Genomic DNA, 14,715 nt, shown 5'->3' on the forward strand with positions numbered 1-14,715 from the left:
CTAAGGCAGAAAGATCACAGGTTTGAAGGCAACCTGGGCAGTACTCATGTGAGCTGTGAGCCCAGTTTTGCTAACCCAATGAACTCTGACCCTCACTGACTACCCTCTCCCCGCAAGAAGACTATACCCTCACAAACACAGCACTTCTCTCTGTGTTTTATTGCCCTCTTTCTCAGAAGCTGCTCAGTTCTGGGTTCCTGAAGGCAAAAAAAGAACTTAGTTCTAGAGTGGAAGCCCCACAAAGATGGCTGCATGGCATAGACTCCATCTAATCTGTGCACTATGACACACTCCTCCAAATGTGGTTGCTTTGTTAGCCCTCAGCTTTGAGCCCATTTTCCCCTATCTAGATCCCATGCCAAGTGAGAGGCCCACAGCATTAGCTTCCTACCCTCTTTCCATATCCATCGCTACCACACTGCCACAGCACCATGGAAGCTAAAGCTTCCCAGTAAACAGTCGCCCAGAGCAGTGGACGTATCGATTTCTTGTGCATGAATCATCTGGTGTTTAGGATAATGTTATCCTGGGGTCTCTATTTTTCTATGAGGAGACCCAAATAAAACTGAATTCTAGGGGAAATGTAGGCCCTTACATTCATTAGGATTCCCCATAAAATATGGAATGAATTGGGAATATATGCATTATGAGGAACAGACAGACCCACACTGTTATAGAGGCTGAGAAGATCCAGCCTTCTGTCTTCTGCAAGGTGGAGGCACAGGAAAGCCAGTGGTAGTTTCCTGAGTCTTGAAGGGAGTGACAGAGATGTCCCCTTTAGGGATGAGCATTTAGTAGTCATTTGCTGTCAACATCTTGACCAGTTACGGTCACTGCTGGCCACTGGAAGAAGAAGCTTCTCTGACCAAGGTTGAGAGCAGCACTAATTTCTAATTACAATGTAAATGTATAATTATTTAAAAGGGAATCTGATGGGCACATCATATCCATTTAGCAAAACAGTATCAGTGGCTTCCCAACCGGGGCCTGTGATTTCCCCAGCCACAGGCTTCTAACTAGGTTTATAGTACCAGACATGATCTTCTCCTTCCTGTGGAGCAGATCCAATCAGAAATCAGCTGGTTATTTCCATAACAAACTCGCCACTGTGATACTCGTAGGCACAGATAGCCTGGCAGACCGACAGAAGAGCATGCAAGATCCATAGCTGAATAAGACTGTTGATAACTGTTGCTCCCAGCAGTTTGCATAGCATCCTCCATCACTGGGAGGGCTACCTAGCAGGAAGGAAGCTTCCACCCCAGCGCCAGCTTGATTTCTCTATGTCTGTCTAACAGAGTGTGCGGTATCTTCAGCAACAGGCTCTTACCATCCATTTCTGATGGGCAACCAATTACAGTGAAAATCGCCTGCCTTGTATTGGGAGCTTGAAGGACCTCCCTGACCAGTAACTTGGAGATAAATAGTCCATCCTTGGTGCCTTAGGGATACTATTGCTGTGATGAAACATCAAGACCAAAGCAACTTGGGGAGGAAAGGGTTTATTCAATGAATGTTTCCACATCATAGTTTATCATCAAAGGAAGTCAGGACAGGAACTCAAACAAGTCTGGAACCTGAAGGCAGGAACTGATGCAGAGGCTGTGGAGGGGTGCTGCTTACTGGCTTGCTCCCCATGGTGTTTCTTCAGTCTGCTTTCTTATAGAACCCAGGACCACCAGCCCGGGGATGGCACCACCCACAATGAGCAGAGCCCTCCCCATCAATCATTAATTAAGAAAATGCCCTACAGGTTTGCTTACAGCCCCATTTTTTTTTTTTTCAAGACAGGGTTTCTCTGTATAGCCCTGTCTGTCCTGGAACTCACTGTGTAGACCAGGCTGGCCTCGAACTCACAGAGATTCACCTGCCTCTGCCTCCCGAGTGCTGGGATGAAAGGCGTGCGCCACCACACCCAGCTTTAAAGCCTCATCTTATTGGAACATTTTCTACAATGAAGTTCCCCCCTCCCTGATTAGTTTGTATTGCGCCGACATAAAACTATCCAGCACACCTGGTACTTACTGTCCACCCAATGTTTTTCCAGGCTGCCTTAGGCTGGATGTGGTGGTACGTACGTGTCAGTCAATCCCTGCATTTTGGAGACTAAGGCAGGAGGATGGTGAATCTGTAGTTTGGGCTGTGTAGTAAGATTGCCTCAGCAATGAAAGAGAAGGAGAAGTTGGTGCTGCATTTATAGTCACTCTGGTGTTAGTAACCTAATGGCTTTGAGTTGGTGAATATATGCATATTTTAAATGCCTAAAAATAAAGGATTTTTTTAATATCAAAAAGGGCAAATGTTTCCTTCAAAGTGTTAATTTTGAGAAGTCATATTTTTTAGGGAAATTGGAACAATAGGAAGGCGCATTAAGATGATGCCCTTCTTAATATGGAAATGTTCTTTAATACGATTTAAACAATGGAAGAAGTCGCTTGCCCAGGAGTCCAATTCCTTAGGTTTGCTTATGTAACATTCTTTCAAACAGAAGCTTAATCTATTATTATGGCTTACACCACTGGTGAAAATAAAATTTGGGAAAAAAATCTAGAAATGTAATTGCTATGTGAAACAGTAAATACATTTTCACTTTGATAGATGATATTGTTATATCATCTTTTGAAGAGTAATAACCAATTTATAGGTTGGGACATTACTCGGTGGTAAAGCACTTTTTTTTAGCATACATAGGCCCTGGGTTTAATTCAAATTCTCCCTAATAATATGAGATGCTGCATTTGAAGTATTCTTGTCAAAACAGTGTCAATATTCTTATCTGTCAGTTTAATCGATGGCATTAGGATTATTGCATTTTTTCATTGCATTTCTGTTGTTTAAAAAGAGGGCACATGTCTTTTCATATTTTCAAAAGCCATTTGAATGCCTTTGCCTGTAAATTGCCAGTCCACGTTCTTTGCCCATCATCCTGACCAGCTTTTTGTTGACTTGTAAGAATGCCTTCTATATTAAGGATAGTACCCTTTGTCCTTTAAGTATTTGCAATTTAACAGTAGCGATTTTACCTTACTTGTAAAATTTCCCATGAAGAAAAGGTGTTACCATATATATATATAGTCTGTGTGAGGGTATCAGAAGCCCTGAAACTGGAGTGATAGACAGATGATGTGACCTGCCACGTGGGTGCTGGGAACTGAACCTGTTCCCCGGCATATACAAGATGTGGGAACTGGACGGCTTTTACACACCATGCTCTGTGTCAAGGTAAATTGTACCTGTTCTAGTTTCATTCTGTTGTGATAAAACACTCAGACAGAAGTGACTAGGGGGAGGAAAAGGTTTGTTCCAGCTTATACTGAGAGGTCAAAATTCATTACTGAGGGAAGTCAAGGCACGAACTCACAGCAGGAACTTGAAGCAGAAACCATGGAGGAACGCTGTTTTCTGGCTTGCTGGCTGGCTCATACTCAGTTAGCTTTCTTATACAGTCCAGCACCACCTGCCTAGGGATGGTGCCACCCACAGTAGGACTGGCCCTTCCACATCAATCATCGGTCAAGAAAATCTCTGCACAGATGTAGCCACTGGCCAATCTGATTTAAGTAGTTACTCAGTCTAGGTTTACACTCCCAGGTGACTGCAGGTTATTTCAAGTTGATAATAAGAACTAACTAGCACTGTATCTATGACTCTAAGCACCATGGTTTAAATGGCACTGAGGTTTTGTGGTAGATGTTGTTTTGAAGACATTCTACTACATCATGTTTGGGGCCCTGAGTGCAACTTGTGGTTAGTGAAGACAAACTGTGATACTTCGAATTTTTTATTTTCTTTAGTTCCACAAAGAATCTAAACAGAATTACTATACAACACAACAATCCCCCTGCTAGGTATATGCCCAAAAGAATTGAAAGAAAGAACTCAGGAAACTCAGGACCTGGCACACCCTGTTAATTGAAACATTATTCACAACTGCCAGCAAGAGGAAATAACTCAGATGCATATCACTTGATAAATGAATGCACAAAGTATAGTGCACGCTCGTGTGGACCCACATACACACACACCACTATTCAGCCTTTTTTAAAAAAAAAGTTTTTGAGGCAGGTGTATTACAATGTGGCCCAGCCTGGTTTCAAATTCACAGCAATCCTTCTGCCTTAGCCTTCTGAATACTGGAATTATAGATGTGTATGCAATCACAACTGGCTTCAAAAGATTTTTATTTTAAGACATGGTCTCAATATATAGCCCTAAACTGCCTGAAATACACAATCCTCCTTCATCTGCCTGCCTCTCCTAGAGGCTTGTGCAGCCATGCCTGGCAAGAATAATATTCTGATACACCCGTGACATGGCTGAACCTTTAAGGCATCATGCCTAGTGAATTCATCAGACACAAAGGACAAATTGAATGGCTTTAGTTACATAAACCACCTTGGGCATCAAATGCACAGAAACAGAAAAGAGAATGATCATTATTGAGGTGCAATGAGGAATTACAGATACAGTTTCTATCTAGTATAATGAAAAACTTCTGGAGATAAATAGAGATAATGGTTGCCTCATATTGTAAACTTAATGCTATAAACTACTCATTTAAAATGCGTGTGGTGAGTGGTACATTCTACATTATTTACATTTTACCACATATCTTCTGGATAAAGATGCCCTCCCTCACCACTGTAACAAACCATGTTCAGATGGCTGTGTTTATATTGTATATTAGCTCTCTGAGACCTAGGTATCACAAGGTAGGAAATACACTCATGCAAAACAATGCAAAATATTTTAGGAAACACACTGAAGAGTGTGCATCCGGAAAGCCCCTCCCAAGAACTAACCACAATGGGAGGAAACATAGAGGGTGAAAACCCAACGTTTGCAGCCAAGGCTTAGAGTCTGTGCTATTGCATTGAGTACAGACTGACACAGCACAACCACAAATTCAGGAATGATGGGAGCATTTAAGGTTTTTTTTCTTGTTAGCCTGTGCTTTCTGTTCTAGGAATAGCCTTGTTCCCAAACAGCTTTGAAGCACTTGAATAAACAGAAGCCCCTTAAAACTACTTAAGTCACCAGAACTAGGCAGTCTATGTTGAACTCAGAGGACAGCCAGGATGAAACCGAGTCACTGTTGGTTAAGCAGATCTGACCAGTGACGATGGACTAGAAGGCTGTAGAATACTTGATGCTATTTTGAAAAATAAATCTGTATTTTTAAAATTAAAAGGTTTTGTCCCAGAGGACAACCCAGTGGAATCTGCCATAAAATTTAGGAACATCTAAATGCACAAACAAATAATTCATGAAGTAAATTGTAAAGTGGTATCCAGCAAAAGGAAGGCATAATTTGATTAATATTGAATAAACTAAGGGATATAAATCACTTCTAGTGATAAAATTCTTTGGAAAATTTCTGCACAGAAAACCCATTTTCTCAACTTAAAGTCATCACAGCATTAAAGAGTGTGCAAAAAAAAAATGGGTCTGGAGGGGTGGCTAAGGGGTTAAGAGTACTTGCTGCTCTTTCAGAGGACCTAAATTTAGCTCCCAGCACCCACATCAGGCAGCTCACAAGCACCAGTTCCAGAGGCTCTGCTACCCTTTCCTGGCCTCTGCAGGTACCCCACACACCGACACATACCACACACCTAAGTAAGAATGTACAAAGATTCTGGCATTGGCTTGAGGCTAGGAAGTGAAAGTTCAGTCCAAAAGGAAATGCTTCCCTTGGGAGGAAAGTGATAATCATTGCTACATAAGAGTGTCAGTACAGGAGCTTTCAAATTTACTCTTTTCTCGACATCAATGAGCTTGGGTACATGCCAAGTTAAAGACGATAGAAGTAACAGGATGCTAAAATGGCATTGTAAATTGAGTCCCCTGAAATAAGCATCAAATTCTAAATCACCGTCATCTGGGGCATTTTTATTCCTCATCTGTTCTCAGTTCCTGAAGACTATACAGATTTGTGCTCTTTATTCAGGCAATCTCTGCACTAATATTGACCAATAAAGGAGACTCTCAGCATCTCCACTATACACTGTCCCCAACTCCTTAGATTCCTGCTGTTAACCCTTAAAACTCAACCATGGCCGAATATGTAGTGCTCCTGTTTGGCATGGATCTTGGATTATCCAGTTATTAAATGATGGTCAAGGAAAGGAGAGCAAGGATCAACCCTGGTGTCCTCTTCTCAGTGACAGCTGCATCTTCATCTCCTCCTTGGTTCCCCTTCTGCTGAGACCCACCCAGGGCTGTTGCCCACAAAGGCATGTAAGAGCAGCCTCTTACACTTTTGAAGACTGAGGGCTCCACCCTTCAAAGCTTTAAGGAGATAAATTTAGATGTGAAACAGGAAGTAATCTCTATGTGACGGAGAGGGATCATAAAGAAATTATTGCCCCCAAAATATTTTGAAGCTCTAGTGTGGGGGAACCATTCTCAGTCATTAGCATGGACCAGAATCCCCTGTGGGGTTTTGGAAGCTACACAATGTGGGGGGGGGGGCATCTCCATTTTCTGATCCAGGATGTCTGTGCTGGAGCCTGAAATTTTGCATTTCTAAAAAGCTCCCCATGATGCTGACACTGCTGATGTAGGACCATCCTTTGATAAGCACTGTAATAGAGGTTAAAGAAGAGAGGGGAGACTTCCCTAGGCTCCAAGGTCTTGTCAGTGGTTAAGAGCACTGGCTGCTCTTCCTGAGGTCCTGAGTTCAATTCCCAGCAACCACATGGAGGCTCACAACCATCTATAATGAGATCTGGTTCCCTCTTCTGGCCTGCAAGGACACATGCAGACAGGGCACTGTATATATAAATAAATAAATCTTAAAAAAAAAAAAAAAAGGGAAGGAGAGAGAAAGTCAGGAAGGAAGGAAGGAAGGAAGGAAGGAAGGAAGGAAGGAAGGAAGGAAGGAAGGAAGGAAGGAAGGAAGGAAGGAAGGAAGGAGAGAGAAAGGGAGGGAGGAAGGAAGGAAGGAGGGAGGGAGAGAGGGAGGAAGGAAGGAAGGAGGGAGGGAGAGAGAAAGGAAGGAAAGACTTATTTCGGCTCCTGATTTGAGGGGATACAATCCACTGTGGTGGAGAAAACACAGAAGCAGGAACCATTACCTTCCCTGGGGAGACAATGCACAAACATCCACCACTATGGATAGAACACCAATGAAAGACCAAACTAATGATGTCGCCCACCTCTCGTTTGTTGAACCAATGAGTTTATTGGGCTTATATACAGGAGTACGGGTAAGGGATTGCTTACGAGTGATTCCCCACCCCCACCACCAAATAGCTGCATCGTTACAAAACTCCAGCCTAGCATGGCTAATGACCTCCTACAATCTGCATAGGTAGAGTCTCTCCCATGCACCTCCTGTCTCTTGTATGCTGATCTTGAGCGTACAACCACATGCAGCTGATGCAGAATTATATATAGCTGAGGGGTGGAGACATGAGTGAGTGAGTAGCTGTAGTTTCATGTTTGGGTCTAATGAGCCTCTCACCACACACATCCCCACCACCACCATGAGGGAATGTTCAGAGACCCCATATGCAAGGGCCTCTCACAGATAAGTGCAGCTGTTTAGAATTCACCATGGTAAAGGCAATGTTAGGCCCAAAGGACAGCGCTCCACAAGTGGGTCATTTATGAATGATAGAAGATTATGTGACTTATAGTTCTGGAGTCTGGAAAGTCTAGAATAGAGAAGCTGCTTCCTGAGTGCTGGGATTAAAGGTAACCCACCACACTCAGCCTTCCTGAATGATTCCTCTCTAGATTCCAGGATGAGCCCCACTATCCTGCAGGAAATGCATCCCTTCTTAGGCCTCATTACATGTAAGATAGAAAAATGAACCCAAGCCAACTAAAATCAGTCTGTGGGATTTAGGGGCTAGATATCAGTCACTTCTTAGGGTTTTTCAAGTGAATCTTGAGGATATCAATGATACCTAACATTAAATTTACCATTTTAATTTATGGGCATGGTTGCTTTGTTTTGATTTTTGATGTCTTTATTTTAAATGCTAAAAACAATATTTTATGAGTATGGGTATCTTGCTTGCATGTAGGTCTGTGCACTACAGGCATGTCTGATGTCTCCAGAGGTGAGAAGGGAGTGTCGGATTTCCTGGATCTGGAGCTATAGATGGCGTGAGCCACCATGTGGGTGCTGAGAGCTGGACCCAGGTCCTCTGGAAAAGCACCAGTGCTCTTAGCCACTCAGCCATCTTCCCAGCCTCACTTTTTGGTTGGTTGGTTTTGCTTGTTCATCTTGAGGTAGAGGCTCATAATGTAGCCCAGGCTGGCCTCAAATTCCCTGTGTATCTGAGGGAGACTCATAATGTGGGAGAACACAGGACATGGTGAAAATGCATGAACTCCTGACCCTTGTTCCAGCACTTCTCAAATCCTAAGATTATAGGCGTGTGCTATAAAGCCTGGCTACATTGGAACCACTTTTAAGTGGCCAAGTTAGCGGTATGAAGTGCATTCACAAGCATGGTATAACCAGTATCCACTCTCACCTCACATGATCTCTCTCCATTAAACAACTAACTTCTACTTCCCCGGCTCCCCAGCCCCTGGAAGCCACCTCTCTTATTTTCTGTCTCTATGATGTATTCTATGAGCCTCATCTAATTCAGGCCACAGAATGTTTGTCTTTTTGCATCTGGATTATTCACTGCATAATGCTTTCCGAGTTCATCCATGCTAAAACCGGTGTCAGTCCTCATATATTTTTGGAGTTAGAGATTGCACTAGGGCCTTATACAAACTATGCATATACTCTTATCACTGAGCTACAACCCCAACTCCCGTAGCATAGATCAGAAATGTCATTCCCTTTTGATATTTGATCAATATTCCATTTTATTTATGTATCACATCTAACATTTGAATTTTTACAGCATTTTTTGCTATTATTAATGTTGCTGTGAACATTAGTACATAAACATTTGTGCTGTGAAATAATCCTTTTGTACACTGTTAATATGTATTACTTTCATTAGTTAATAAAGAAGCTGATTGGCCTATAGTAAGGCAGGATCAAGTAAGGTGGGACAATCAAACTGAGGAGACTGGGATGAAGAAGGGTGGAGTGAGAGTTGCTGATAGATGCAGAGAGAGCAAGATAGGCATGCCATACTGAGAAAAGGTAGTAAGCCATGTGGCAAAGCATAGATAACAAATATGAGTTAATTTATTTATTTTATTTTATTATTATTTTTTTTATTTTTTTATTTTTATTATTATTATTTTTTTTTTTTTTTTTGGTTTTTCAAGACAGGGTTTCTCTGTGTAGCTTTGTGCATTTTCCTGGAACTCACTTGGTAGCCCAGGCTGGCCTCGAACTCACAGAGATCCACCTGGCTCTGCCTCCTGAGTGCTGGGATTAAAGGCGTGTGCCACCACCGCCCGGCAGGAAATATGAGTTAATTTAAATGTAAGAGTTATCTAGTAACAAGCCTGAGCTATTGGCCAAGCATTTGTAATTAATATTGAGTCTCCATGTCGATTATTTGGGAAGCAGCCATGGCATAGTAAAACTCCATCTACCATTTGAATCCTTGATTTAGATTCTTTGGAGTATCTATGTACCAATAAAAATGGGTTGTATTAATTCCCCTTTGAGGTTCTACAGCACCATCATGTGATTCTTACCTGTAGCCCAGTGTGAGAAACACTAGCATGCCAGCACCCCTCTTAAGACCCAAGAGAGTACAGATTGGAAGTAGATAGAAATGAATGTGTTCATTACTAAATGAATGTCTTTATTTGTTGCATTGCAATTGCTATCACCACAAATTTAAAAACCTGTTATATGGATCGATGAGAACTCTGTTGAAAAGCCCAACACTATCTCATTTATTATTAGAAATAGCCCCTTCATTGTCATTCCTACCTGCAGTTGAAATCTGTCTTCCATAGCAAATATCACAGTTTCTAATGTTTTCCTTTGAAGATAATAAATCGTACAGGATTTTTCCCATCACGAGGCCACTTATATCAGGTTGGCTAGTTTTACTTTTGTCATAACACCTATGCTCAAAGGTTTTTTTAAATAAGAAGGATAAGATGGTAATATCATTGGGAGCACACATGTGAACGTCTTTTATTTCTTAAAGCATTGCTAAACTATCCTTTTGTATCAAGCCTGGAAAAACTGGCTTGAAAATTAACTGCAAGGATAGTTCATGATGCTTTAATATACTCTTCCTCCCAGGGGTTTCTACTCTGAGACACCAAACATCTTTTTTCATGTTCTGTTGTCTTTTTGGAGATGGGACTGTGTGTAAGTTGTTTTTCTTGTTGTTTTGACCAAATACCTGACAAGAAGTAATGACAGAAATGGACCAGGCTTTTTCTTTTGGGCTACCAACCAGCTCCCAAATAATGACACGGAGACTTAGTAGTTGTGAATGTTCAGCCTAGCTTGAGCTCATTTCTGGCTAGCTCTTTTAACTTAAATTAACCTGTTTCTCTTTATCTACCTTTCACCTCGGGGCTTTTCACTTCTCTTTCCTTCTGTGTATCTTACTTTCACGGCTTCTCACATCTGGCTGGCACCTGCCTGGCTTCTGGCTCCAGGTGTGTCCCTGTCTTTCTCCCTCATTCTCTTCTCCTTCTTTCTCTCCCCTCTTTTTTTGCTCCTATTTATTCTCTCTGCCTGCCAGCTCTGACTATCCTTCCTCTACCTAGCTATTGACCGTTCAACTCTTTATTAGACCAATCAGGTGCCTTAGGTAGGCAAGATGAAACAAATGCAACACATCTTTACATCATTAAATACATTACATCATTAAACAAATCCAACATAAACAAATGTAACACATATTTACACAATTAACCACATCCTTACATCATTAAACAAATCCAGCATAAACAAATGTAACACACCATTACACAGTTAAAGTAATATTCTGCAGCATAAACAAATGCAACACGCCTTTACATCATTAAATACATTACATCATTAAACAAATGCAGCATAAACAAATGTAACACATCTTTGCACAGTTAAATACTCCACAACACAGAAGGGTTTATTTTGGTTCACAGTTTGAGAAGCCATATAGTCCATATAGTCGTCCATCCTAATGGGAAAGGCACAGTGGAGGGAACATGAGGTGGCTGTTCATCATGCTCCATCTGCATCCACAGTCAGCAAGCAGAGAGATGAATAATGGTTTTTTCCTGTTTATTCTGTGAAGTCTTCAGCCCTATATTCCTTAGTTAAATCTTTCTGGAATGCTCTGGTACACTCCCCAAAGGTATGCTTCTACAGTGATTCTAAATCCAATCAAGCTGGCAGTGAAGATTCACAATCAAAACTGTGTCTTTTGATTTTTCGACAGCTTCCACACAAGCGCCAATTGGGAGTCTGTGTATGGAGCCAGGGGAGGACAGTGAGAGATGAAAATAAACACAGAATCCCTGCAGAAGTTCTTCACTATGACACATACCAATCTGTAATTACAACACAAATACTGAAACCAAAAGGAAGCAAGACAAAAGTCGATCTTGGGTCTAAGGAACAAGGACAGACACTTCAAGTTTTGCCAAATAACAACCTCTTCCTTTTTTCTTCATGCTTTACAATTAAAAAAAAAAAGTGTCTGTGTCTGGGTGTGGTGGCATACACCTATAATCCTAGCACCTGGGGGTAGAAATGTAGAGGCTGCAACATTGTGAGTTCAAAGCCAGTCTTGGCAATACAACGAGGCTGTCTCGAAGCAAGCATTAAAAGGCCCTGGAGTTTTGAGATCAGTTCCTAAGCATGGAAGAAAAGACAGTGCTTGGGGGCATCTACGGTTGTCAGTGAGAGTGGCGGGAAGAGCAGCGGTAGATACTGGATGGCTAGAGATGTGGCCGCAACTTCTAGTCTCGAGACAGAAACTTTCAACGTTGCATTTACTTATGCGCTCATTCTGTGAATGTGCATGTGGGCGTGCCAGGGTTCAGTCTCGGGAACACACGTTGTGAAGGAGGGAATCTGACCGCAGTACACACCCTGGCGCACACACACCTGGGTCCATCCATCCTTAGCAATACATAGACAAAATGTAAACAGAACCGATTTGTTTTGTTTCCTCCTGAACAAAACAAGGGTAAGTTAATACCTTGGGATTTTTCAATCATGATTCCTACAACCTGGCAACCCTGTGGCCAAATACCTTACAAGAAATAACATGAGAGGAAAGGTTAATTTGGTCTCATGGCTTATAAGGATACAGTTCATCATGAAAGAAAAGGCCTGGCAGATGAAAACCTACTTTCTGCACGTATGGCCCATCTCTTAAAGGTCCACAACCTTTCAAAACACCCTCAGTTGAAGGCCAAGTGATCAAACCCAGGAGTCTGTAGGGGACATTATTGGTGAAATTATTAAGGACATTCCACGTAGTTAAAGGGAGATTTATTTAATGGTGTAACTTACAAATGAAGGGATAGGTAGGTTGAGGGTTCTGAGAAAGATGCAGCGTAGTCCGGGCGGTGTTCTCTGGAGAACTCTCCTCCATCCACCTCTAGCGTCCAGGCTCCCAGCAGCAAGAGAGTACGGCGCGTCCCGATCTTGGGTCTTCAGGGCCCTCCCTTGGCCCCATCTTGTAGGTGTGATAGTTATCAAAGCCTCAGTGGGGGTTGGAGCTTCCAGACCAAAGCTGGAATGGCTACCCACTACAGGACATTTTAATTCCAATTCTAACATTCCACTCATGGCTCCCATAGGTTCATGTTATCTCAGTATGCAACATATTTTCAGTCCAACTTTGAAACTTCCTACAGTCAGGCTGGCAAGATGGCTCAGCAGATAAAGGTATGAGCCAGCAAGCCGGACAATGTGAGTTGTATCCCCAAGATACTTGTGGTGGAAGGAGAGAAGGGTTTCTTTGTGTAGCTTTGCGCCTTTTCCTGGAACTCACTTGGTAGTCCAGGCTGGCCTCGAACTCACAGAGATCCGCCTGGCTCTGCCTCCCGAGTGCTGGGATTAAAGGCGTGCGCTACCACCGCCCAGCCTAAGAAATACTTTTTAAAAGGCTTATAGTTCCAATATTGCTCAAAAGTTAAAAAAAATACCTTCTATCATGAAGGCACTCTAGCTACGAGCCCCAGAAAATCAAAACATCAATTTATCTAATTTCAACCTACTATGGCACAGATTAAACATTCCCATTCCAAAAGGGAGGGATGGAACTATAGTAAGAAAATACTAGACCAGAGCAAGACCAAAACCTAGCAGAGAAAACACAAACTCTACAGCTCCATGTCCATTACTCAAGGTTTGTGGTAACAACATCCGAACACCAACGGGTTTGGATGGCCCTGGTCCACCTGAGGCACATGTAGGCTAATCTCTGGGCAGCTCTACTTGGTGGGCAGCTTTCCTCCACAGACATCCCATTTTTCTGATATCTACAATGTCCTGAGGTCTCTATTGCAACTGAGGCTTCATACAATGGCTCTCCAGTCCTTCTTCCAGGGAATCAGACCCTGCCACATATTGCCTGGATTCAGTGGCTTTCAAGAACTTTGGTGCAAGGCATTATGACTCTGTGTGGTGCTTTGCATGAAAGTGGTCCCCACAGGCTCATATAGTTACGTGCTTAGTCCCCAGCTGATGAGCTGTTTGGAAAGGATTAGGAGGTAGGGCCTTGTTGGAGGGGTGTGTCTCTTGGAATAGGCTTTGAGGTTTCAAAACCCCAGGGCAGGCTCAGTGTCTCTCTCTCTCTCTCTCTCTCTCTCTCTGCCTGCTGCCTGTAGATCAGGATGTAAAGCTCTCACTACTGTCCCATCCAGTGCCGTGCCTGTCTCCTTCCCACCATGATAATAATAGACTTACCCTCTGAAAATGTAAGCAAGCCTCCAGTTGAATGCTTCCTTTTCCATGAGTTGCCTTGGTCATGGTGTCTCTTCACAGCAATAGAACAGTAAGAGACCCTGTAACTCTTGCGCATTGTCTACTTATTGTGATGGTTAGTTTTGTCAATTTGGTACACTCTAGAATCACCTGGGAAAGGAGTCTCAATGAGGGACTGTCTAGATTTAGGCTGGCTTGTGGGCATGTCTATGAAGGACTATCTTGATTACAGTAAACGAGGTGGGAAGGTACACCCACTGTGGGGAGCACCATTCCCTAGGCAGAGGATTCTGAAACACATAACTAAGCTCAGCACTAGAGTGAATGCATCCAGTGTTCTCTGCTCCTGATTAGGGATAGGATATGACTAGCTCTCTTAAACTCCTGCCAACCTGACATCCCCCTTTACCCTAAAACTGTGAGCTTACTGCATACTAAGGCTTTGCTAGCCGGTGGCTCTAAGCTCTTTCCATATTCCTCCTGTGTTCTACTTCCAAACACATACAAACCATGTGATCAGGGCTATCACAGCAATAGCTTTTACTTCCCAGTATCAATTTCCTGCAGTCCTTACTTTTTTCTTTTTTGATTTTTTCAAGACAGGTTTCTCTATGTAGCTTTGCGCCTTTCCTGGAACTCGCTTTGTAGACCAGGCTGGCTTCGAACTCACAGAGATCCGCCTGGTTCTGCCTCCCGAGTGCTGGGATTAAAGGCGTGCGCCACCACTGCCAGGCCCTTACTTTTTTCATACTGACCAAAAGCAACTTAAGGGAAGAATTTACTTTGACTCACTGTTTTGAGAGGGTGCAGTCCATCACGGTGGGAAACGCAAGGCATCTGAGGTAGCTGGGACTACGGCAGGAGCATAAGGCTGCTTAGTCACATCTCAGTGG

General features: G+C 42.7%; 1 long non-coding RNA gene across 2 annotated transcripts in view; it reads left to right on the forward strand.

Annotated features, from left to right (window-relative positions):
* LOC143269604 (uncharacterized) overlaps window positions 1-11,583 on the forward strand; it is a 63,428-nt gene extending 51,845 nt beyond the window's left edge. For both annotated transcript variants that reach the window (XR_013046154.1, XR_013046155.1), the window contains exon 3: window positions 11,322-11,583. This is a non-coding gene — a long non-coding RNA (uncharacterized LOC143269604). The remainder of the gene's footprint in view (window positions 1-11,321) is intronic.
* Window positions 11,584-14,715: the final 3,132 nt, after the last annotated feature.

Source organism: Peromyscus maniculatus, chromosome 19 (genome assembly GCF_049852395.1).
Source record: "Peromyscus maniculatus bairdii isolate BWxNUB_F1_BW_parent chromosome 19, HU_Pman_BW_mat_3.1, whole genome shotgun sequence".
NCBI lineage: Eukaryota > Metazoa > Chordata > Mammalia > Rodentia > Cricetidae > Peromyscus > Peromyscus maniculatus.